The 25,177-nt window shown below is 43.7% G+C and overlaps 1 non-coding gene across 1 annotated transcript; it reads left to right on the top strand.

Annotated features, from left to right (window-relative positions):
- Nucleotides 1–24,661: 24,661 nt before the first annotated feature.
- Nucleotides 24,662–24,732, top strand: trnag-gcc (transfer RNA glycine (anticodon GCC)). Its single transcript has one exon. It is a non-coding gene; the product is annotated as a tRNA-Gly (tRNA).
- The last annotated feature ends 445 nt before the right edge of the window (nt 24,733–25,177 follow it).

Below are 25,177 nucleotides of genomic sequence, written 5' to 3'. Positions count from 1 at the left end.
TTTAGCCACGTGCTGGGCAGTTTGTGCTTTATTTCTTACACTGGATGACAGGGTTTTTGCACAATTATTGAACAAACCATACCCTTAAACATTGTTACTTGTTTCTGTATCAAACTGATGAGGATGTATAGCAAGATGAACAGATAAAGAGCACTTTAATGCAACAAATTTAATTCTGATAAATATTATTTTGCTAATAATCAACAGCCCATCCGAAAAACACTGCCCCGCGATACCCGGTGGGCAGGATGAGCTACTGTGAAAATGATATCACCCCAATGTGATTCGATCACGCTGCGTTTTGGTGTCAGATGTCTGCCTGTCTATCTGTCTCTCTGTATATCCGTCTGATTGCGTCTCTGCCTTAATCTCAGGCTTTTTGTTTGCTGGCTGCAGGCCTCCCTCCCCGACTAACTGAACAACGACCGGGCCGCGTGTCGGAATCAATGACTTTGACTGACTGTCTGCCCATTTATGGACCTGAATGGACACATTTCTGTTTTCCTGCCTTCGCTCTGTGTCACAGACCTGTCTCTGTCCCTAAGGATGACAACACACCCACAAGCTTCACGACTGAACGCAGGTTTGGTCAGTCTGTCCTCGCAGCTCATTCGGGAGCTGATGATTTTGAAATGGAATCTTTTTCCTGGGTGACTTGTGAAGCTTTGGTCAGTGAAATGTTTGCGAAAGAGAACGGAGGAAAAGGATTGAGAGTCTTTCATGAGGGAAAGAAGTGATGAAGTTTAACGGAGAAGCAACCCGATGCAGAGAGAGACAAGGGCAGCAGGCACATGGGAACAGCACCACCTGCACGTTCCCCTCCAAGTCACGCACCATCCTGACTTGGAAATATATCCCCGTTCCTTCTTCGTCGCCTGGTCAAAATCCTGGAACTCCCTTCCTAACAGCACTGTGGGAGAACCTTCACCACACGGACTGCAGCGGTTCAAGAAGGCGGCTCACCACCACCTTCTCAAGAGCAATTCGGGATGGGAAATAAACGCTGGCCTTGCCAGCGACGCCCACATCCCATGAACGAATACAAAAAAGGACTCAGTGATTTACGTTCCAGCTGAACACATCCTATGAGGGTTTTTTGATTAGTTCGGGTTTCCGTAGTATGGAGGTCATTCCGTTTGTTCAAAAGACACAAAGTCTCCGGTTCGATGCCGGGTTCAAGCGTTATTTGGGAACTTGCTCCAGACGAACCTCCCGCCATAAACTTGTTCTCTAAAAAGGAGTGGTCACTGGTCGCTCATGTTAAATTTTAGAACGGTTGCATCAAATTCCTTGTGCCCTTAACATTTTTAACCAGACTGTTAAAATACTGTCTGGAAAACGAAAATCGGTGAAAGTTCATCACAGACAAAACGCAAAAACGTATTTAAAGTTTCACCATCCATGTTATATTTCCGTGAGTCTGCACCAGAAAGTTATCGGTTGACCAAAGGCGATTACAACAATTCTTGTTCTTTCACAGACTTTTATTAGTTTAATTAATTAATTTGATAGCGTTCATTACTCACTGTAACCACAAGCTTTAGCTCGGTGAAAAAGCACTTTTATTTAACGTGAGAAACTTTATCTCTCTGGCGTAATTATTCAGCGCATTAACCGAAAAGTTGGTGGTTGGAGACCACTCAAAGGGGGTACAATGTCCGGGATTTCAAAGCGTGTTTTCACTGCAAGAAAATGCACCATAAAGGAAATTGATGAAGAGAGGCGAATATTGTTGACTTGAAATAGTTAGTGTACAACTTGAGATTACCGCACATCGGAACAGAAAGTGAGATTAAGGACCAAAAAGGAGTTGTATGCACGGAGACAGAGGGCAAGTCTGAGATACTAAATGAGTACTTTGCATCTGTCTTTACCAAGGAAGAAGATGCTGCCAAAGTCAGGAAAACAGGAAAACAGGGGTTGGTTGGGATACTGAATTGGATAAAAATTGATAAAGAGCTGGTATTAGAAAGGCTGGCTGTAATTAAAGTGGATATATCACCCGGTCTGGATGCGATGCATCCTTGGTTGCAAAGGGAAGTACGGGTGGAAACTGCAGAGTTTCTGGCCATAATCTTCCAATCCTACGGGGGTGGTGACTGACGGCTGTTTAAGCATTTCTCAGTCCCACTACTCCCATTAATGATACTTGTTTATGCTAAATTCTGCTTAATGCATTCGTGTCTCGTTTTCCTCACAGTGAAAAGTCAGTAATTTTATCCCAGTATAAAAGAAAGAAATTCTTGTATTTATAAAACGCTTTTTACCACCTCATGACGTCCCAAAGCGCTTTACAGCCAATGAAGTATTTTTGAAGTGTAGTCACTGTTATACTTGTGGTAGAGTGGATAATCTGCGGATGCTAAGATGGATAACAATGTAGCTTTAGAGCAATTAACTCCGCAGAGTCTCACTTGATAATACAAGTCACACAGTCAAAGCGAATGTGGTAAAGAGAGGCTAATATTGTTGATATGAAATAGTTAGTGTACAACTTGAGATTACCGCACATCGGAATAGAAAACGTGATTGGATGGATAGAAGAGTTCTCAAAGGATGGCCGATCGGTAAAAGGAAGCACCGAATTCAGCAGTGGCTGATGTTGTGTGATTGCGCTGGCTCTTTGGGTTAGGGGTATGATTCTCGATTTAGGGATTTGATGATTAGTTTTGCATTCAAATCCCGGAAGAGCCCTGCGTTGCCATTTTAAGTGCAAGTTCAGTGATTGGTTTTTCACGTCTTGACAGTGTGTGGAAGGCAGGAATGAGCATGTTGGAGCCCGAGAGGACAGAATGTAAAGGTTCTGTCGAAGTAACACACGTGGAGAAAAGAAATGTCGAAAGATGGTGTGCAGGTTGATGCTGAACATGAATAGAAATAGAAATATATCCCAATTCACATGAACGCAGAATAAAAATACTCCGACATTAATCGGTTACCGAACTTGGGCCTCCCGAGTAGCAGGCGAGAATTCTACTGCTGAAACAGCAACGTCCGCACAACAGCCGGTTGCATGTGTTCAGCTGGAAGCCAAGAACATACAGTCTCATAGATCGCCTGTTTTAACCTTCCGCATTTTGATCCGCAGCCGTGTAGGATTTGTCGCTCGCAGCTGCGATGACCCAATGATTAAGGCGTTGGACTTGCAATGTGGTTTTTCGACGCAACACACATGGAGAAAGCAAAATGTCTCAAAATGGTGCGCAGATTGAAGCTGAGTGCGAATGTATCACATTTCACGCGATCTCATGAACGCAGAATGCCAATTGTCCTGAATTGGACGAGAGGTTGAACCCAGGCTTCCTTCTTGGCAGACGAGAATTCTATCACTAAAACAGCAATGTCCGCACGGTAAGGGTCTGCAAGTGTATAGTTGGAAACCTGCCTGAAAGCACATCATGTCACAGATCTTTTGTGATAATCCGACGCATTCTGATTTACAGCTGTGCATTTCAATTGCTTGCAGCTGCGATGGCCGAGTGCTGAAGGCGTTGGACTTAAAATCCAAGAGGGTTTTCCCCCGCAGATTCATAATCCTGCTCACAGCGCCGTTTCTTATAGTGTTGTTCAATGCTCAAATAAATATAAACTGCTGTTAACCAGCCGCATTTCTCTCCTTCAAAGAGATATGTCAGCGCCGCAGACGTGTTTAATTCGGAGCCCAATGGTCTCTTACAAGACATCTGAAGGAATCTCTCCCGAGCTCCATGTTAAATTCTGCTCGTTCGCAGAACTTGACATTTGTTTCCATACTTTATTCTGTCTTTTGACTCTCTGTGGTTTCCCCTCATGGACTTCTCAGGCTTTATTAAACGGCCAAGGATGATCGAACCTGCAGAGAACTGTAAAGATAGAAAGACTGAGACGGTAGGAGAAGCAAAGGTGTAACCGAGCTGATGAATTCATAACTAATGCCTCCATATTTATATCTCTTCGCCCTCACAGTATAAAAATCAGCAAATTGATTACAGTACACTTATGGTAGAGTGTATAAGATGCGGATGTTGAGACAGACAACAATCGAACCGTTGCCGTGGTGATGAAAACGCCGAATCCTAAACACAAGACCACAAGGAAACGCTGAAAATTCTTTGCTGCGAACAAGCAGAGCAACGCGGCCTTTCCTACTTGCCCCTATTGTGATTCAGATCATTTTCGGGCCAGACAAGCTGCTCGCACAAAATGGCATTTTCTGTTCGAACTACTATCGCGACAGAAGATGATGTTCAGGAAACGACAGCACCAAGTGCAAGTAGGCATGTACATGAAATAGAAAGTGAGATAAATTACAACCACAAGCTGCCGGTGTAAATCATTCAATTTCCCAAAATTCACGCACCGAATCAATGCAGCTGCTGGGAAAGCTGCAAGGCAACCCAGCTCTTTCGGGCATCGTTTGAAGCAACTGGCAGTTTAAAGTGGCATCTCCTGCTGCTTCTGTGGGGAGTGAGAGAGAGACACTGTCGGTATCTGCGTACAGTTTGATTTTGTACAGAACTGCAGAGAGAAACGGCAAATATACCGGGGCTGTGAGATATGGTATCTTATTCATAATGAACCACAAGAATATCCGCAGTCAGAATCTGAAAGGAAGGGAGAGATTAGCGGCCTGAGAATAAACACAGAGCTGAATGAATCACGAAAGAGTGAAAAAGAAATAAATGTTATCAGTTCTACGGTGTCTGGTGCGCAATCTTGGAAGCTCCCCGATGGACTGGTGGTTTACGATTGCGCTGCTCCCACCACCGCTTGGTTCGATTCGCGGTCAGAGAATTAACTCTAACAAGAGTGAAGATCCTATGAAATTAACTGCATGAAGCTAATTAATCGCAGTTTGTAGTTGAATCATTGCGTTAATCAACAGCTAACTTTCTATTTCAGACTGAAGGAGATATTGACGTGTTTGCCGAGAGACAGTCAAAACTTCAATAAGATTGTTGCGCTTTGCATGTGATGAAATTTGATCACTTTACAAACTATCGAAAGCCATAAACTAATACAAAAACGACAGAAGCCTTTAAACCAAATTGAGGTCGAATCTAGAATATTCTGACCCATCAGGAGATGCGCTATTTATTAGCTCAGATTGCGGAGAATTAGCAGCAGCTCGCACTCCCACAGCGCTGCGGTATGAACATGCACCGAGTCAGCCTCGGTCATAAGTACGAGACTCCACGAGTCTGGGAACATCAAATGGCGCTCACTAAACAATTACCAAAAAGAGGTAAATTTTTCTCCGGTCCACGATAGCTTTGCTGGTCGAACAGTGCACTTCAAAAGAATCAATCTTCAGATCGTTGGTTCAATTCTATCTCAAAGGAGCGATCAAGCAGCAATTAGCTGAAGGCCGCTCTCGTAAGTTTACAGCTGAACTTTTTGGCGCTGTGGCACAGGACGCCTCTTTCCCTTTCTCAAACCTGAAGGCTTTCTGTGTCTGCTCGAACACGGCTGTTTTGCTGGAGCATTTGCCTCTCCTCGCGAGCAGGGAGTGCCTTCGAGCTGCAACACTTCAAACCGCAATCACTTTCAGGCAAAAAATCTTCTCCCAGTCAGTCAGACAGACTCTCGCTGTTCCCTCAAGCTCGGGGCGACTCGTCCTTTCTGATGACCTGGTCTGTCTTCCACAGGCTCGGGCTCTTCTCAGCATCATTCATGATTACTGTGGTTTCCCGTTCTGCTGTTGTTCACTTGCTGTTGCTCGATACCGAGGATTGAAGCAAAGTAATTAATGTATTCAGAGAGCGGGCCAACGTAAGCCAAGATTTCTCTGCTGGTCGTGGAGCTGCTTGGAAGCGAGTGCGAAGCAGCTACTGTGAAGGACAATCCGTTCTTATATTTCTTGCTGGTTTACTTAAATACAAACCAACCGTGGACGGATATCGGGTTGATTTTCTGGACGAATCAAATCAACCGCGAAGAAAAATCACCTCCAGCCAAAGGAACAAAAAATAGAAAACAAATATTTGTAAACGATTAAGTGCCAGAATTCAGAATCCAACCCACGCCTCCAGGGGAGGTGGAGACTTGAAAGAAGCGCCTAAGACCGGCTCGGCCATGCTAGCTCCGAAACTGTAATTTACTGACCCTGATTTGCCAAAAGAGGCGCCAAGAAAGTTTCACTTCGTCCGGTTTTTAGTGGATGCTGTTGGAAGGCAAAAATATCCCGCATTGGTCGTAAATCGAACCTGTGTCTTTCAAGTTATCAACGAGAATTCGACCAATGCACCACCAATACCATTTGTGTTGTGATCAGTGAATACATGTGTCCATTTGGAATCGGACCTGAAAGAAAATGCAGTCTGACAGAGCTCATGTGAAAACCCAACGCAGTCTGATCGACAGCCATGCAAGAACTGCCATGTGCCGCTGAGATCACCGAGGGATTGAAGCGTTAAATTCAAAATTAAATGGAGTTTTTCTTCGTAGGTTCGAATTCTGCCCGCTGAATTATTGTTTAAAGATCCGTTCAATGCTCAAATGAATGAACTGGATCTACCTCACTTCATTTATCTCTCTCAGAGCATGAGAGATACTCGAGCGTGGCCGGCGCTTTTAATTGGGTGCCCAATGTACTCTTGCAAAATTCAAATACACAAGAAAGAATCTTGCCCAATCTGCAGCTAAAATTCTGCTACTTTGCAGAACCACCCGTTTCTACTCGACTTTATTTACATGTATCTCTCCATCTCTCCCTGTCTCTTGTCTCTCTGTTGTCCCCTGATGGACTTCTCAGGCTTCCTGGAACGGTAAAGGCTGATCTAACCTGCAACACCAGCAGGGAAAGGTAAAGGAAAAAAAGACTGAGACGGTCGGAAAAGTAAAGGTGCAACCCAGCTGACAAACTCGTAGCTAATGTCTCCACATTTATGTATCTTCGCCCTCACAGTAGACTCTGACGATGCCGAGACAGATGCCAATGCAGCTTCAGCTCAACGAATTCTGAAAAGTATTATTTGAAAAAACAAGTCGTACATTGCAATCGAATTTAGTAAAGAGAGGCTAATATTGGTGACTGGAAATAGGTCGTGTACAACTTGATATTGCTGGAAACAGGAATAGAAAACGAGATTGGGTGGACAGAAGCGGTTGGAAAGGATAGCCGATCGGCTGAAGACTATGGTGAAATTTTAGACCGGCTGCAGGGCTTGCCAACAGGCGGCTCGTTGGTCGAGGGGTATGATTCTCGCTTTGGGCGTTTTTCTAATGGAATATGCGAGAGGTCCCGGGTTCAAATCCAGGACGAGCCCTGTTATCTCACTGCTTTTTAGTGAAAAGTCACCAATTGGATTCTGACATCTTTGCAGTTGTTCGAATTGAATTATATTTGAGCTCCAGATGACAAAGTGCAGAAGTTTCCAAGGCGCAACACACACGGGGTAAATAAAATGTCTCAAGATGATGTGGAGATTGAAGCTGAATGTGAATTTACCCCAATTTAGGCGGTCTCATTGATATTAGATGACGGGATCGAGAACCACATATCCAAGTTTGCCGATGACACAAAGATAGACAGAATTATAAGCAGTGTGGATGGAAGAATGAGATTACAGAGAGATATTACTAGATTATGTGAATGGGCAAAAATGCGGCAAATGGATTTCAACGTAAGCAAGTGTGAGGCCGTCCACTTTGGACCTCAAAAAGATAGATCAGAAAACATATTAATGGATATTACTCCAAAAAATTAACCTTATGACATTTTGTGTGGATCCGCTTGTTTCTCAAGTCTGCCAAACTTTTAAAAGTTACCAAATTGTTGCAATAGGAACGTTATGGCCCTTCCGGGGATCGAACGCGCGACCTTGGCGTTATTCGCACCATGCTCCAACGAACTGAGCTAACCGGCCATGTTGTCATCTTCGATTTTGGGCTTACCCGCGTGTTGGGTAGTTTGTGTTTATTTTTACACTCGCTCACAGGGTTTTTGAACGAATATGGAATAAACCGCATCCCTTAAACATTGTTACTTGTTTCTGTACACATTGTCGAGGATGTAGATCACAATTAACAAACAAAGAGCACTTTTATGTAACAAATTAAATTCCGATCAATATTATTTTACTAACAATGAACAGCCCATCCATGAAACACTGCCCCGCTTTCAAACCTTTGGGCAGGACCCTGAGCTGCTGTGAAAATGATATCACCGCAACGTGATTCGATCACGCTCCATTTTGACGTTGAGCCAGATGTCTGTCTGTCTATCTGTCTGTCTGTTTATCCGTCTGATTGGGTCTCTGCCTTATTCTCAGGCCAGGCTTTTTGTTTGCTGGCTGCAGGCCTCGCTCCCCGACTGACTGAACAACTACCGGGCCGTGTGTCAGAATCAATGACTGTGACTGACTGTCTGCCCATTTATTGCCACATTTCTGAGTTCCTGCCTTCGCTCTGTGTCACAGGCCTGTCTCTGTCCCTAAGAATCACAACACACCCACAAGCTCTCTACATCGGAATAGAAAACGTGATTGGATGGATAGAAGAGATCTGAAAGGATGGCCGATCGGCTGTGGGTGGCACCGAATTCTGCAGTGGCTGCAGTGGTTTATTACCGGTAGTTTGTTACCGGTGGCTTGTTCGTCTTGGGGTATGATTCTCGCTTTGGAATATTTGACGATTGATTCTGAGCGAGGTCCAGTTTTTCAATGTTGTTTGAAGCTCAAATAAATATGAACCAGATTTAACCAACCACATTTCTCTCCTTCAAACATATATTTCAGCAGACGAGTGTCCAATCGTCTCTTACAAGACATTTGAAGGAATCTCTCCCGAGCTCCATGTTAAATTCTTGCTCGTTCGCAGAACTTGATATTTGTTTCTATACTTTAATCTGTCTCTTGACTCTCTGTGTTTTCACCTCATGGACTTCTCAGGCTTTATTAAACGGTCAAGGATGATCGAAGCTGCAGAGAAGTGTAAAGATAGGAAGGCGGAGACGGTAGGAGAAGCAAAGGTGCAACCCAGCTGATCAATTCAGAACTAATGTCCACTAATGTCTCTTCGCCCTCACAGTGAAAAATCAGCAATTTGAGTACAGTATACTTTTGGTTGAGCGTATAATCGGCAGATGTTGAGACAGACACCAATCGAACTGTTGTCGTGGCGATGAAAGCGCCCAATGCTAAACACTAGATCACAAGGTAACGCTGAACATTCTTTGCTGCGAACAAGCAGACAAACGCGGCCTTTCCCACTTGTCATTTTCGGGCCAGGCAAGCTGCTCGTACAAAACAGCATTTTCTAATCGAACTACGATCGGGACAAAAGGTAATGTTCAGGCAATGACAGCACCAAGTGCAAGTAGCCATATACACGAAATAGAAAGTGAGGTAATATACTACCACAAGCTGCCGGTGAAAATCATTCAATTTCCCTAAATTAACGCACCGAATCAAATGTAGCTCCTGGGAAAGCTGCAAGACAACGCAGGTCTATCGGGCATCGTTTGAAGCAACTGGCAGTTTAAAGTGGCATCTCCTGCTGCTTCTGTGGGGAGTGAGAGAGAGAGAGAGAGACTGTCGGTATCTGCGTACAGTTTGATTTTGTACAGAACTGCAGAGAGAAACAGCAAATATACCGGGGCTGTGAGATATGGTATCTTATTCATATTTAACTACAAGAATATCCGGAGTCAAATGCTGAAAGGAATGGAGAGATCAGAGGCCTGAGAATAAACACAGAGCTGAATGAATCACGAAAGAGTGAAAGAGAAATAAATGTCGTCAGTTCCACAGTGTCTGGTGCGGAATGTTGTGAACTCCCCGGTGGGCTGGTGGTTTGAATTCGGTGCTTTCACCGCCACGTGGTTCGATTCCCAGTCAGGGAATGAACGTTATACAAGAATTAAGAACCGATTGAATTAACTGCATGAAGCAAATTAATCGCAGTTCGTCGTTGCATCATTGTTTGAATCAACATTAATCAACAGGTAACTTTTTATTTCAGACTGAAGGAGATACTGACATGGTCATCAAGAGACAGTCAAAACTTTAATAAGATTTTTGCGCTTTGCATGTGATGAAATTTTATCATTTTACACATTGCAAGTAATAAAGTAATACAAAAATTTCAGAATTCTTTAAACCGAGGAGGAGTCGAACTTATAACGTTTTACATTTTCAAGAAGATACGTTATTTATTGCACCACTGGCTCAGGTTGCAGAAAGTCAGCAGCAGCTCATACTCCCACAGCGCTGCGAGATGAACAGGTCCCGAGTCAGCCTCGGTCATGAGCACGCGACACCACGAGTCTGAGAGCATCAAAAGGCGCTCACTAAACAATTACCAAAGAGAAGTACGTTGTTTTTTCCTGCCTGCGATAGCTTTGCTGGTCGAACAGAAAACTTCAAAGGAGTAGATCTTTACGATCGTTTCTTCAATTCCATCTCAAAGGAGCAATCAAGCAGCAATTAGCTCAAGGCCCCTCTCGTAAGTTTACAGCTTAAAATTTTGGCGCTGTGGCACAGGACACCACTTTTCCTTTCTCAAACCTTCAGGCTTTCTGTGTCTGCTCGAACACGTCTGTTTCGCTGGAGCATTTGCCACTCCTCACCAGCAGGGAGTGCCTTCGAGCTGCAACACTTCAAACCGCACTCATTTTCAGGCAAAAAATCTTCTCCCAGTCAGTCAGACAGACTCTCCCTGCTTCCGAAAGCTCGGGGCGGCTGTTTCTTTCCGGTAACCTGTTCTGTCTTCCACAGGCTCGGGCTCTTCTCAGCGTCATTCATGATTACTGTGGTTTCCCGTTCTGCTGTTGTTCACTTGCTAATGCTCGACACAGCTGATTGAAGCAAAGTAATTAATGTATTCAGGGAGCGGGCCAATCCAAGGCAAGATTTCTCTGCTGGTCGTGGAGCTGCTTGGAGGCGAGTGCGAAGCAGCTGCTGTGAAGGACAATCCGTTCTGATATTTCTTGCTGGTTTACTTAAAAAGAAACCTGCCGTGGACGGATATCGGGTTGATTTTCTGGAAGGATCAAATCAACAGCTCAGAAAAATCAACCAAAGCCAAAGGAACAAAAAATATCTCCGTATTTGTAAAGGATTAAATGCCGGAATTCAGAATCGAACCCACGCCTCCAGGAGAGGAGGAGACCGAAAAGCAACGCCTCAGACCCGCCAGGCGATCCAAACTCCGAAACTGTGATTTACTGACCCTGATTTGCCCAATGAGGCGCCATGAAAGTTTCACGTCGTCCGATTTCCGGTGAATGCTGTTGGAATGCTAAAGGATCCCCCATTGGTCAGAAATCAAACCTGTCAGGTGGTGAGCGAGAATTCGACCCCTGAACCACCAATACTGACATGATCAGTAAATGCATGTGTCCTTTTGGAATCTTACCTGAAAGAATATGCAGTCGGACAGAGCTCCTGTGACAACCCAACTCAGTCTGATCCACAGCCATGCAAGTACTGCCATGTGCCGCTGCGATCACCGAGTGGTTGAAGCGTTAAATTCAAGATCAAATGGAGTTTTCCTTCGCAGGTTTGATTTCTGCCCGCTGAATTATTGTTGAAAGATTCTTTCAATGCTGAAATGAATGAACTGGATCTAACTCACTTCATTTATCTCTCTCAGAGCATGAGAGATACTCCAGCGTGGCCGGCGCTTTTAATTGGGTGCCCAATGTACTCTTGCAAAATTCAAATACACAAGAATGAATATTGCCCAATCTGCAACTGAAATTCTGCTACTTTGCAGAACCACCCATTTATACTCTACTTTATTTACATGTATCTCTCTATCTCTCCCTGTCTCTTGTCTCTATGTGTTGTCCCCTGATGGACTTCTCAGGCATCCAGGAACGGTAAAGGCTGATCTAACCTGCAACACCAGCAGGGAAAGGTAAAGAAAAAAAAAGACCGAGACGGTAGCAAAAGTAATGGTGCAACCCAGCTGATAAATTCGGAGCTAATGTCTCCACATTTATGTCTCTTCGCCCTCACAGTGAAAGAAAACCGCGTTATAAGTGAAGTACACTGATGGTAACTTATATTCTATGACGATGCCGAGACAGATGGCAATGTTGCTTCAGATTAACTAATTCTGAAAAGTCTTATTTGATAAAACAAGTCGTTCATTGGAAACGAATTTGGTAAAGAGAGCCTAATATTGGTGACTGGAAATAGTTAGTGTACAACTTGATATTGCTGCACATCGGAATAGAAAACGAGATTGGATGGACAGAAGAGGTCTGAAAGGATGGCCAATCGGCTGAAGACGGTGGTGAAATGTTAGACTGGCTGCACGGTTAGCCGTCAAGTGGCTCGTTGGTCTAGGGGTATGATTCTCGCTTCGGGTGTTTCAACTTCGTGCATATGCGAGAGGTCCCGGGTTCAAATCCCCGACGAGCCCTTTTATATCACTGTTTCTGTGTGAGAAGTCACCAATTGGATTTTGACATCTTTGCAGTTGTTCGAATTGAATTATATTTGAGCTCCAGAGGACAGAGTGTGGAAGTTTCCAAGGCGCAACACACACGGAGTAAATAAAATGTCTGAAAACGATGTGGAGATTGAAGCTGAATGTGAATTTACCTTCGTTTGACCGGTCTGATTGATAGTAGATGACGGGATCGAGAATCACATGTCCAAGTTTGCCGATGACAGAATTGTCAGCAGTGTCGGTGGAAGAATGAGATTACAGAGAGATATTACTAGATTAAGTGAATGGGCAAAACTGTGGCAAATGGATTTCAATGTAGGCAAGTGTGAGGCCGTCCACTTTGGAGCTAAAAATGTTACATCAGAATACTTTATAAATTGTGAATTGCTCGAAACTCTTGAGGTCCAACGGGACTTAGGGGTCTATGTACATACATCATTAAACTGTCATGGACAGGTACAGGAAATAATCAAAAAGTCAAATAGAATGTTGGCCTTTATATCTGGAGGGTTAGAATACAAGGGGTTAGAAGTCATGCTTCAGCTATACAAAGTTTCTGGTTGGACCAAACCTGGAGTACTGTGATCAGTTCTGAGCACCGCACCTTAGGAGCGATATATTGGCCTTGGAGGGAGTGAAGCATAGATTTACCAGAATGGTATCTGGATTCCAAGCGCTAAATTATGAGTAGAGATTACACAAACTAAGGTTGTTGTGGGGAAAATGCTGGAGTCTATAATTAAGGATAGGGTGACTGAACACTTCGAGAATTTTCAGTTAATCAGAGAGAGCTAGCATGGATTTGTGAAAGGTCGGTCGTGCCTGACAAACCTGATTGAATTTTTTGAAGAGGTGAATAAAGTAGTGGACAAGGGACTGTCAATGGATGTTATTTATATGGACTTCCAGAAGGCATTTGATAAGGTCCCACATAAGAGATTGTTAGCGAAGATAGAAGCCCATGGAATCGAAGGAAAAGTACGGACTTTGTTAGATAGTTGGCTGAGCGAAAGGCGACAGAGAGTAGGGATGGGTAGGTACTCACATTGGCAGGATGTGAGCAGTGGAGTCCCGCAGGTATCTGTCTTAGGGCCTCAATTATTTACAATATTCATTAACGACTTAGATGAAGGCATAGAAAGTTTCATATCTAAGTTTGCCGATGACATAAAGATTGGTGACATTGTAAGCAATGTAGATGAAAACATAAAATTACAAAGCGATATTGATAGATTAGGTGAATGGGCAAAACTGTGGCAAATGGAATTCAATGTAGACAAATGTGAGGTCATCCACTTTGGATCAAAAAAGGATCGAACAGGGTAGTTTCTAAATGGTAAAAAGTTAAAAGCAGTGAATGTCCAAAGGGACTTAAGGGTTCAGGTACATGGATCATTGAAGTGTCATGATCAGGTGCAGAAAATAATCAAGAAGGCTAATGGAATGCTGACCTTTATAACTAGAGGACTGGAGTACAAGGAGGCAGAAGTTATGCCAGAGCCGTGCAAAACCCTGGTTAGACCACACCTGGAGTACTGTGTGAAGTTTTGGGCACCGCACCTTCGGAAGGACATATTGGCCTTGGAGGCAGTGCAGCGTAGGTTTACTAGAATGATACACGGACTTCAAGGGTTAAGTTACGAGGAGAAATTACACAAATTGGGGTTGCATTCTCCAGAGTTTCGAAGGTTAAGGGGTGATCTGATCGAAGTTTATTCGGGGAACAGATAGGGTGGATAGAGAGAAACTATTTCCACTGATTGGGGATTCTAGGAGTAGATGGCACAGTCTAAAAATTAGAGGCAGACCTTTCAGGAGTGAGATTAGAAAACATTTCTACTAACAAAGTGGTGTAGAGGTTTGGAACTCTCTTCCGCAAACGGCAATTAATACTAGCTCAATTGCTAAATTTAAATCTGAGATGGACAGTTTTTTTCTTGGCAACCAAAGGTATTAAGGGATATGGGCCATAGGCAGGTATATGGAGTTAGATCACAGATCAGCCATGATCTTATCAAATGGAAGAGCAGGAACGAGGCGCTGAATGGCCTATTCCTGTCCCTATGTTGCATTCCCTGGAATTCAGAAGATTAAGGGGTGATTTGATCGAAGTTTCAAGATATTAAGGGAAACTGAAGGGGTAGATGGAGAGAAACTATTTCCGCTGGTTGGGTTGTCCAGGATTAGGGAACATAGCGTAAAAATTAGAGCCAGGACTTTCAGGAATAAAGTTAGGAAACACTTCTACACGCAAAGGTTGGTGGAAGTTTGGAACACGGTTCAGCAAACGGCAGTTGAAGCTACCTCAATTGTTAATTTTAAATCTTAGATTGATAGGTTTTGTTAACCGAAGTTACGAAGAGATATGGGGCTGAGGCGGTTATAGGGAGTTAGGTCACAGGTCAGACATTTTTTAAATAGTCATGGAATGTGGGCGTCGCTGGCAAGGCCAGCATTTATTGTCCATCCCTAACTGCCCTTGGGAAGGTGGTCGTGAGCCGTCATCTTCAACTGCTGAAGTCCGTGTGGTGAAGGTTCTCCCACAGTGCTGTTAGGTTGGGAGTTCCAGGATTTTTACCCAGTGACGACGAGGGAACGGCGATATATTTACAAGTCGAGACGGGGTGTGAATTGCAGAGGAACGTGCAGGCGGTTTTGTTCCCATGTGCCTGCTGCTCTTTTCCTTCCAGGTGGTAGAGGTCGTGGGTTTGGGAGGTGCTGTCGAAGAAGCCTTGGCGAGTTGCTGCAGTCCACCTTGTGTTATGGTACACACTGCAGCCACTGTGCACCGGTGGTGAAGGGAGTGAATGTTTAGTGTGGTGGATGGGGTGCCAATCAAGCGGGCTGCTTTGTCCTGGATGGTGTCGAGCTTCTTGAGTGTTGTTGGAGCTGTACCCATCCAGGCAAGTGGAGATTATTCCATCACCTTCCTGACTTATGCCTTGTCGATGGTGGAAAGGCTTTGGAGAATGAGGAGGTGAGTCACTCGCCACAGAATACCCAGCCGCTGACCTGCTCTTGTCGCCAGAGTATTTATGTGGTTGGTCCAGTTCAGTTTCTGATCCGTTGTCACCCCAAGGATGTTGATTTGAGTGATTCTGCGATGGTAATGTCGTTGAAAGTCAAGGCGAGGTGGTTAGAAAGTATCTTGACTGGCACTTGTCTGGCGCGATTGTTACTTGCCACTTATGAGCCCAATCCTGGATGTTGTCCAGGTCTTGCTGCATGCGGGCTTGGACTGCTTCATTATCTGAGGGGTTGCGTATGGAAATGAACACTGTGCAATCATCAGCGAATGTCCCCATTTCAGACGTTATGATGGAGGGAAGGTCATTGATGAAGCAGCTGAAGATGGTTGGGCCTAGGACACTGCCCTGAGGAACTCCTGCAGCAATGTCCTGGGGCTGAGATGATTGGCCTCCAACAAACTCTGCCATCTTCCTTTGTGCTCGGTATGACTCCAGCCACTGGAGAGTTTTCTCCCTGATTCCCATTGACTTCAAATTTACTCGGGCGTCTTGATGTCACACTTGGTCAAATGCTGCCCTGCTGTCAAGGCAGTCACTTTCACCTCACCTCTGGAATTCAACTCTTTTGTCCATGGTAGGACCAAGGCTGTCATGAGATCTGGAGCCTATTTGTCCTGGTGGAACCCAAACTGAGCATCGATTAATAGCTTATTGGTGAGTTCGTGCCGCTTGATAGCACTGTCGACGACACCTTCCATCACTTTGCTGATGATTACATATTACAGAGAGGGAGGTGCTGGAAGTCTTAACGCGCATCAAGGTAGATAAATCTCCGGGACCTGATGAAATGTATCCCAGGACGTTATGGGAGGTTAGGGAGGAAATTGCGGGTCCCCGAGCAGAGATAATTGAATCATTCACCGCTACAGGTGAGGTGCCTGAAGATTGGAGGGTAGCAAATGTTGTGCCTTTGTTTAAGAAAGGCGGCAGGGAAAAGCGTGGGAACTACAGACCGGTGAGCTTGACATCTGTAGTGAGTCATAGAGAGTCATACGGCAAGGAGAGAGGCCCTTCGGCCTATCGTGTCCGCGCCGGCCATCAAGCCGTGTCTACTCTAATCCCATATTCCAGCATTTGGTCCGTAGCATTGTATGCTATGGCATTTCAAGTGCTCATCCAAATGCTTCTTGAATGTTGTGAGGGTTCCTGCCTCCACAACCCTTTCAGGCAGTGAGTTCCAGACTCCAACCACCCTCTGGGTGAAAAAGTTCTTTCTCAAATCCCCTCTAAACCTCCCGCCTTTTACCTTGAATCTATGTCCCCTTGTTATAGAACCCTCAACGAAGTGAAAAAGCTCCTTAGTATCCATCCTATCTGTGCCCCTCATAATTTTGTACACCTCAATCATGTCCCCCCTCAGCCTCCTCTGCTCCAAGGAAAACAAACCCAATCTTCCCAGTCTCTCTTCATAGCTGAAGCGCTCCAGCCCTGGTAACATCCTGGTGAATCTCCTCTGCACCCTCTCCAAAGCGATCACATCCTTCCTGTAGTGTGGCGACCAGAACTGCACACATTACTCCAGCTGTGGCCTAACCAGTGTTTTATACTGCTCCATCACAACCTCCTTGCTCTTATATTCTATGCCTCGGCTAATAAAGGCAAGTATCCCATATGCCTTCTTTACCACCTTATCGAACTGTTCCGCCGCCTTCAGGGATCTGTGAACTTGCACACCAAGATCCCTCTGACCCTCTGTCTTGACTAGGGTCCTCCCATTCATTGTGTATTCCCTTGCCTTGTTAGTCCCTCCAAAGTGCATCACCTCGCACTTTTCCGGGTTAAATTCCATTTGCCACTGTTCCGCCCATCTGACCAACCCATCTATATCGTTCTGCAGACTGAGGCTATCCTCTTCGCTATTTACCACCCTACCAATTTTTGTATCATCAGCGAACTTACTGATCATACCTTTTACATTCATATCCAAGTCGTTAATGTAGACCACAAACAGCAAGGGACCCAGCACCGATCCCTGTGGTACCCCACTGGCCACAGGCTTCCAGTCACAAAAACAACCTTCGACCATCACCCTCTGCCTTCTGCCACTAAGCCAGTTTTGTATCCAAAGTGTCAAGGCACCCTGGATTCCATGGGCTCGTACCTTCTTGACCAGTCTCCTGTGGGGGACTTTATCGAAGGCCTTACTGAAATCCATATATACCACATCCACTGCGTTACCCTCATGCACACGCCCAGTCACCCCCTCAAAAAATTCAATCAAATTAGTCAGACATGATCTTCCTTTGACAAAACCATGTTGACTATCCCTGATTAATCCTTGCTTCTCCAAGTGGAGACTAATTTTGTCCTTCAGAATTTTTTCCAATAATTTTCCTACCACTGATGTTAGGCTCACTGGCCTGTAGTTCCCCGGTTTTTCCCTACTCCCCTTCTTGAATAATGGTACTACATTAGCGGTTCTCCAGTCCTCTGGCACATCCCCTGTGGCCAGAGAGGTTCTGAATATATGTGTTAGAGCCCCCGCAATCTCCTCCTTTGTCTCACACAGTAGCCTGGGGTACATTTCGTCCGGGCCTGGGGATTTATCCATTTTTAGGCCTGCTAAAACCGCCAATACCTCCTCCCGCTCGATGTTAATATGTTCGAGTAAATCACAGTCCCTTCTGCCGTATTTCTATGTCTACATCGTCCTTCTCCATAGTGAAAACAGATTCAAAAAATTCATTTAGAACCCCCCCTACAGCTGCCGGCTCCACACACAGATTTCCATTTTTGTCCCTAATGGGCCCTATTTTTTCCCTAGTTATCCCCTTACCCTTAATATACTTATAAAACATCTTCGGATTTTCCTTTATTTTGCTCGCCAGTGTTATTTCATGGCCCCTCCTTGATCTCCTAATTTCTTTTTTAAGTATCCCCCTGCATGTTTTGTACTCCTCTTGGGCTTCCTCCATCTTTAGCCTTTTGTATCTGCCAAAAGCCTTCCTTTTTTTCCTAATCCATTCTCGTATATCCCCTGACATCCAATGTTCGCTGGAGTTCTTGGAACCACCCTTGACCTTTACGGGAACATGTTGCCATTGTGTGGTCTCAATCTCCCTTCTGAAAGACTCCCATTGCTCCGATGCGGATTTTCCTACAAGCAGCTGATCCCAGTCCATTTTGGCCAGATCCTGCCTTATCCTATTAAAATCGGCCTTCCTCCAATTTAGAACCTTTATTTCCGGCCCCTCCCTATCCTTTTCCATGACCACCTTAAATCTCACCGAATTCTGGTCACTGTCACCAAAGTGCTCACCTACTAACACTTCTTCCACTTGGCCGGCCATATTCACTAGTGGGTAAGTTGTTGGAGGGTATTCTGAGGGACAGGATCTACAGGCATTTGGAGAGGCAGGGACTAATTAGGAACAGTCAGCATGGTTTTGTGAGAGGAAAATCAAGTCTCACGAATTTGATTGAGTTTTTTGAAGGGGTAACCAAGAAGATAGATGAGGGCTGTGCAGTAGGCGTGGTCTACATGGACTTCAGCAAAGCCTTTGACAAGGGACCGCATGGTAGGTTGTTACATAAGGTTAAATCTCATGGGATCCAAGGTGAGGTAGCCAATTGGATACAAAATTGGCTTGACGACAGAAGACAGAGTGTGGTTGTAGAGGGTTGTTTTTCAAACTGGATGCCTGTGTCCAGCGGTGTGCCTCAGGGATCGGTGCTGGGTCCGCTGTTATTTGTTATTTATATTAATGATTTGGATGAGAATTTAGGAGGCATGGTTAGTAAGTTTGCAGATGACACCAAGATTGGTGGCATTGTGGACAGTGAAGAAGGTTATCTGGGATTGCAACGGGATCTTGATAAATTGGGCCAATGGGCCGATGAATGGCAGATGGAGTTTAATTTAGATAAATGTGAGATGATGCATTTTGGTTGATCAAGTCGGGCCAGGACCTACTCCGTTAATGGTAGAGCGTTGTGGAGAGTTATAGAACAAAGAGATCTAGGAGTACAGGTTCATAGCTCCTTGAAAGTGGAGTCACAGGTGGATAGGGTGGTGAAGAAGGCATTCGGCATGCTTGGTTTCATTGGTCAGAACATTGAATGCAGGAGTTGGGATGTCTTGTTGAAGTTGTACAGGGCATTGGTGAGGCCACACTTGGAGTACTGTGTACAGTTCTGGTCACCCCATTATAGAAAGGATATTATTAAACTAGAAAGAGTGCAGAAAAGATTTACTAGGATGCTACCGGGACTTGATGGTTTGACTTACAGGGAGAGGTGATGCAGACTGGGACTTTTTTCCCTGGAGAGTAGGAGGTTAAGGGGTGATCTTATAGAAGTCTATAAAATAATGAGGGGCATAGATAAGGTCGATAGTCAAAATCTTTTCCCAAAGGTAGGGGAGTCTATAACGAGGGGGCATAGATTTAAGGTGAGAGGGGAGAGATACAAAAGGGTCCAGAGGGGCAATTTTTTCACTCAAAGGGTGGTGAGTTTCTGGAACGAGCTGCCAGAGGCAGTAGTAGAGGCGGGTACAATTTTGTCTTTTAAAAAGCATTCGGACAGTTACATGGGTAAGATGGGTATAGAGGGATATGGGCCAAGTGCAGGAAATTGGGACTAGCTTAGTGGTATAAACTGGGCGACATGGACATGTTGGGCCGAAGGGCCTGTTTCCATGTTGTAACTTCTATGATTCTATGATTCTATGATTGAGCGCTGACTGATGGTGCGGCAATTGGCCGGATTCGATTTGTCCTACATTTTGTGGACTGAATCGCAGAACAGGCTCGATGGGCGAAATGGCCGACTCCTGTTCCCGTTTTCCTCATTGGTGCAGAATGTAAAACGATCCTGCATTGGCCAGGTATCAAAACCGGGTCGCATGATAAGCAGGCGAGAATTCAACGCCAATGCCACCAATCCTCGTATGGCCATTTGCTGCATGTGTCCATTTGGAATCCTGTTTGAAAGCACATGTAGTCTGACGGAGGCCCTGTGATAACCCTCCGCAGTCTGACCTGCAGCTGTGCAAGAACTGCTTTGTGCAGCTGCAATAGCCCAGTGTTTGAAGCGTTGGACTCACACCCCACTCGGGTTTTCTTGCCCCGGTTTGAATTCTACTCGGTGAGTTACTGTTCAACGATCTGTTCAATGTCCAAATGAATAAACTAGAGCTAATTGACCGCGATTACCTTTTCCAAAGCAGGAGAGGCATTCCGCCGTGGCGGGCGACCAATGCTTTCTTTCAAGATTTCAAGATACGAGAAGGAATATCTCCCAATCAGCAATTTAAATTCTTCTAGATTGCAGAAACTGTCATTTATACTCTTTGTTTATTTCCTTGCATCTCTGTATCTGTCACTGATTCTGTCCCTTGTCAACAAGTGTTTAATTTTTTACATAAATTATTCATGTGTATAATTTATTATATAATAATTCATGTGTTTAATTTATTATCTAAACAATTCAATTGTTTAACTTATATAAATAATTCAATAGTTTAACTTAATATATCAATAATTGAATTGTTTAATGTATAATGAAATTGTTTAATTGATTGCATAAATACTTCGTGTTTAATTTATCATATAAACAATTCATTAAAAAAATTTGTTATATCATCAAATGTTTAATTTATTACATAAAGAACACAAGTCTTTCATTTGTTAATAAAAAATTCAATTGTTTAATTTCTTTTATAACAATTTGTGTTTAATTTATTATATAATTAATTCAATAGCTTAATTGGTTATCTAAATAATTCAATTGATTAATTTATTATATGAATAAGTCAATTGTTTAATTTATTATATAAATAGTTCAATCCTTTAATTTTATATATAAATAATTCAATAGTTTATTTTATCATATCAATAATTCAATTGTTTAATTTATTATATAAAGACAAGTGTTTAATTTATTATATAAATAATTCAATTGTTTAATTTATAGTATAAACAATTTAATTGTTTCATTTATTATATAATTTATTCAAGTGTTTATTTTTATATGAACACTTCAAATGTTTAATTATCAAAATAATTAAAATGTTTAATTTATTATTAAAATAACTCAATAGTTTGTTCTATAAATCATTCAATAGTTTAATTTATTATATAAATAATTCATTAGTTTAATTTATTATCGAAATAATTCAATTGATTTATTTATTATATAAATAATTCAAGTGTATAATTTATTATATAAATAATTCACGTGTTTAATTGTTGTGAATAAATTTAAAAAATTCATTGTATAATCAATTAAAGGGTTCAATTTATTATACAAATAATTCAATCGTTTAATTTTTTATCCAAATAATTCAATTGATAGAATTCTCAGGCTTCCTTGAATGGTGAAAACTGATCTAACCAGCAACACCAGCTGGCTGAGACGGTAGGAAAAGTAAAGTTAAAACCCAGCTGATGAGTTCGTCGCCAATGTCTCCACATTTCTGTTGCGTCAGAGCACTTCATTCTGCAAACTGATCACTATAAAGCAAGTCGTACATTCAAAACGAATTTGGTGAAGAGAGGATAATATTGTTGACTTGAAATAATAAATGTTGAATCTGATATCGCTGTACATCATATATTGTAGAAGAAAGCGAGAATGGACGGATATTGTGTTCTGGAAGGATGGCTGATCGGCTGTGTGACAGCGAAATTTTACATTGGCTGCACGGCTCTGTTGCCAGTTGATATTTGGATCTGATTCCCGCTCAGGCAGTTTTACTGGTTCAAATCCTGGAGCTCTTACTCACTTTCACTGGATTTCCCACTAAAGCCCAAACAAAGTTTCACTCTCTTCGGTCCTCCATAAATCCTGCTGTCGCAGCCTCTCTCACTCCGGCAGCTGGGGAACAGCGGAAAACTGATGGGTTTGTTGTCGCATCTGGAATGCGGTTTTGAACTGTTGCTGTTCGCCGAGACAGCGCTGCTGGAGCCTTTAATGATCTCGTTCAGTGAAGAGAGACTGGCAGGCGGCTCCCAGACGGGGCTCAGGCCGGGACCCGGCAGCGGCTGGATGAGAAAGCGGAACTGTTGCTGTTGCTACTTCCGCCTCTGGAAGTCCCTGCGGCGGTCGGTACTGATCTACCTCTTATGGATACGGCTCCAGCTGTTGGATGTGGATCTCGTGGCGCAACGGTAGCGCGTCTGACTCTAGATTAGAAGGATGCGTGTTCAAATCACGTCGAGGTCATTGCGTTTTCACAGCGATTAAGTGTCTCTCTGCTTTATTGCGGGACCGTCTTTTTGGGATGGGCTGTTCACTGTTTGTAAAATAATAATTATTGTGGAATCATTGAATGGACACAGTCCAGAAGGAGGCCATTCGACCAATCGAACCCGTGCCGGCATTATGTAAGAGCAATCCAGTTAGGCCCTTTCCCCGTAGCCTTGCATTTTTTCCCCTTCAAGTATTTATCAAATTCCTTTTTAAAAGCCACGATTGAATCTGCTTCCACCACCCTTTCAGGCAGCGCATTCGAGATTATAATTATTCGTTGCGTAAAAAAGTTTTTCATCATTTCGCCTTTGCTTCTTTGGCCAATCACCTTAAATCTGTGTCCTCTGGTTTCCGACTCTTCCGCCAATGGGAACAGCTTCTCTTTATTTACTTTATCTAAACCCTTCATGACTTTGAAAACTTCTATCAAATCGCCTCTGAACCTTCTCTGCTCCAAGGGAACAATCCCAGCACGCGGCAAATGCGGTCAATTTGCTCTAATTCATTTATTTGAGCATTAAACAGGCCTTTAACCAGTGGTGCTGTTTTATGGAAGCCTGAGCTGGTGGTCAAAGGTGCGTGGATCCAATGTCTGGGGTGTTTCTGGGTTCAAATTTCGCCACTGATAGAATTTTTGGCAATGTTCATTTTGACCTGTTCACAGAAAACCCGATTGTAATGCGATGGAGCAGAGGATGTGAAAGAAGCTGAAAGTGAAAGTGCAGATATTATTTTCATCACGGGGACAGGACACGTTTCCACAGGTAAGAACATTTTATGTTCAGGTTCTTTCCTGCAGAGTGCGACAGGTGATCAGAGTGACCGGGCTCTAGTGGTGCAATCGGTCAGTGCGCCGTCTTTTTATGCCGCAGATTCTGGGGAAATGCCGGGGTTTTTAATTCGAGTCTCACCGAGATCAAACAATCCTTTTCCTTATGAACATTTCGACCGGAGTTGAAGGTACAATTGGTGTGTTCCAAAATGCATCTGCTTATTTGAATTGCCATGTGGTTCCTCCGGCCTACGCTGTTACAATAGCAGATGAGATGTTTAGTATTACTTGTTCAGAGGAGGGAGGCTGTGGTTTTGGAGACGAAAACTATGATTTTCATCCATTTACAAATCGTGGGATTTACCGGGAGCTTTAAACCAGCGCCTTAGACCGCTCAGCCAGGATACTTTCCATCCTACACTTCAGGAACTAGTTTTACAGGAATAGAATTACTGCAAGCAAGAATTCCACCCCTCAAGCACCAATGCTCGCAAGTAAATTTCTCCTCATCGTGATAACATACACTCTACCATAGGTATACTTTAATCAAATTAGTGTTTTGTTTCACTCTGAGTGCGAAGAGACATTAATGTGTCGACATTGGTTGCATCAGCTGGATTGCCCCTTTACTTTTCCTACCGTCTCATTCTTTTATTTCTTCACCCTTCTCTGCTAGTGTTGCAGGTTAGATCAGCCTTCCCCGTTCAAGGAAGCCTGAGAAGTCCATTGGGGACAGCACAGAGAGAGAAAAGCTAAAGACAGGGAGAGATAGAGCGGGCCCAGGGGCTGAGTGGCTGGGTCCTGCTCCTACTTCTTGTGTTCTTTAGATTTGCAGTTCGGATCAGATCAGCCATGATCTTATTGAATTGCGGAGCAGGCTCGAGGGGCCGATTGGCCTACTCCTGCTCTTATTTCTTATGTTCTTATGTGATGAATGCAAAGAAAATAAAGTTTATAAATGTCAGGTGTAGCAAACTAGCAGAATTTAAGTTACAGATTCCTTCTCGGGTCTTGAAATCTTGCAAGAGAAGTTTTAACATCCAATTGAAAGCACCGGCCACGCTGTTGTATCTCTCCTGCTGAAAGAGAGGTAAATATGGTTAATTAACTGTTTGAGCATTGACGAGATTTTTAAATAGTCGCGCTACCAGCAGAATTCAAACCTCGGCAGGAAAACCCCATTGGAATTTTGAGCCCAACTCTTTCACCACTCAGCCATCGCAGCTGAAAACGGCATGTTCGTTCAGACAGAATTCCAAATGGACACATGCAGGAATGATTGGTACAAGCATTGGTGGTTCAGGGGTAGAATTCTCGCCTGCCACGCGGGAGACCCGGGTTCGATTCCCGGACAATGCATCGGCATTTTGCACCAAAAAATACCACCGGAACAGGGTCAATTGGCCACTGTTCAAAGGTCTGTTTAATGCCAAAATTAATGAAGTAGAACTAAGTGACCACATTTTCCCGGTACTGGGGTTGTTCTCCTTGGAGCAGTGAAAGTTCAGAGGAGATTTGAGAGAAGTTTTCAAAGCCATGAAGGGTTCAGATGAAATCAATCAAGAGAAGCTGTTCTAATTGGCGGAAGGGTCGGGAACCAGAGGATGCAGATTTGAGGTGTTTGGCAAAAGTACCAAAGGCGACATGAGGAAAAACTTTTTTATTCAGCGAAAATTATGATCTGGAATGCGCTGCCTGAAAGGGTGTTGGAAGCAGATTCAATCGTAGCTTTCAAAAAGGAGTTTGACAAATACTTGAAGGGGAAAATGCAGGGCCATGGGGAATGGGACGAACCGGATTGGTC

The sequence above is a fragment of the Heptranchias perlo genome, chromosome 20 (genome assembly GCF_035084215.1).
Source record: "Heptranchias perlo isolate sHepPer1 chromosome 20, sHepPer1.hap1, whole genome shotgun sequence".
NCBI classification, from domain to species: Eukaryota; Metazoa; Chordata; class Chondrichthyes; order Hexanchiformes; family Hexanchidae; genus Heptranchias; species Heptranchias perlo.
Note: the sequence above shows the minus strand (reverse complement) of the source record. Positions and strands in the feature narration are given on the sequence as shown.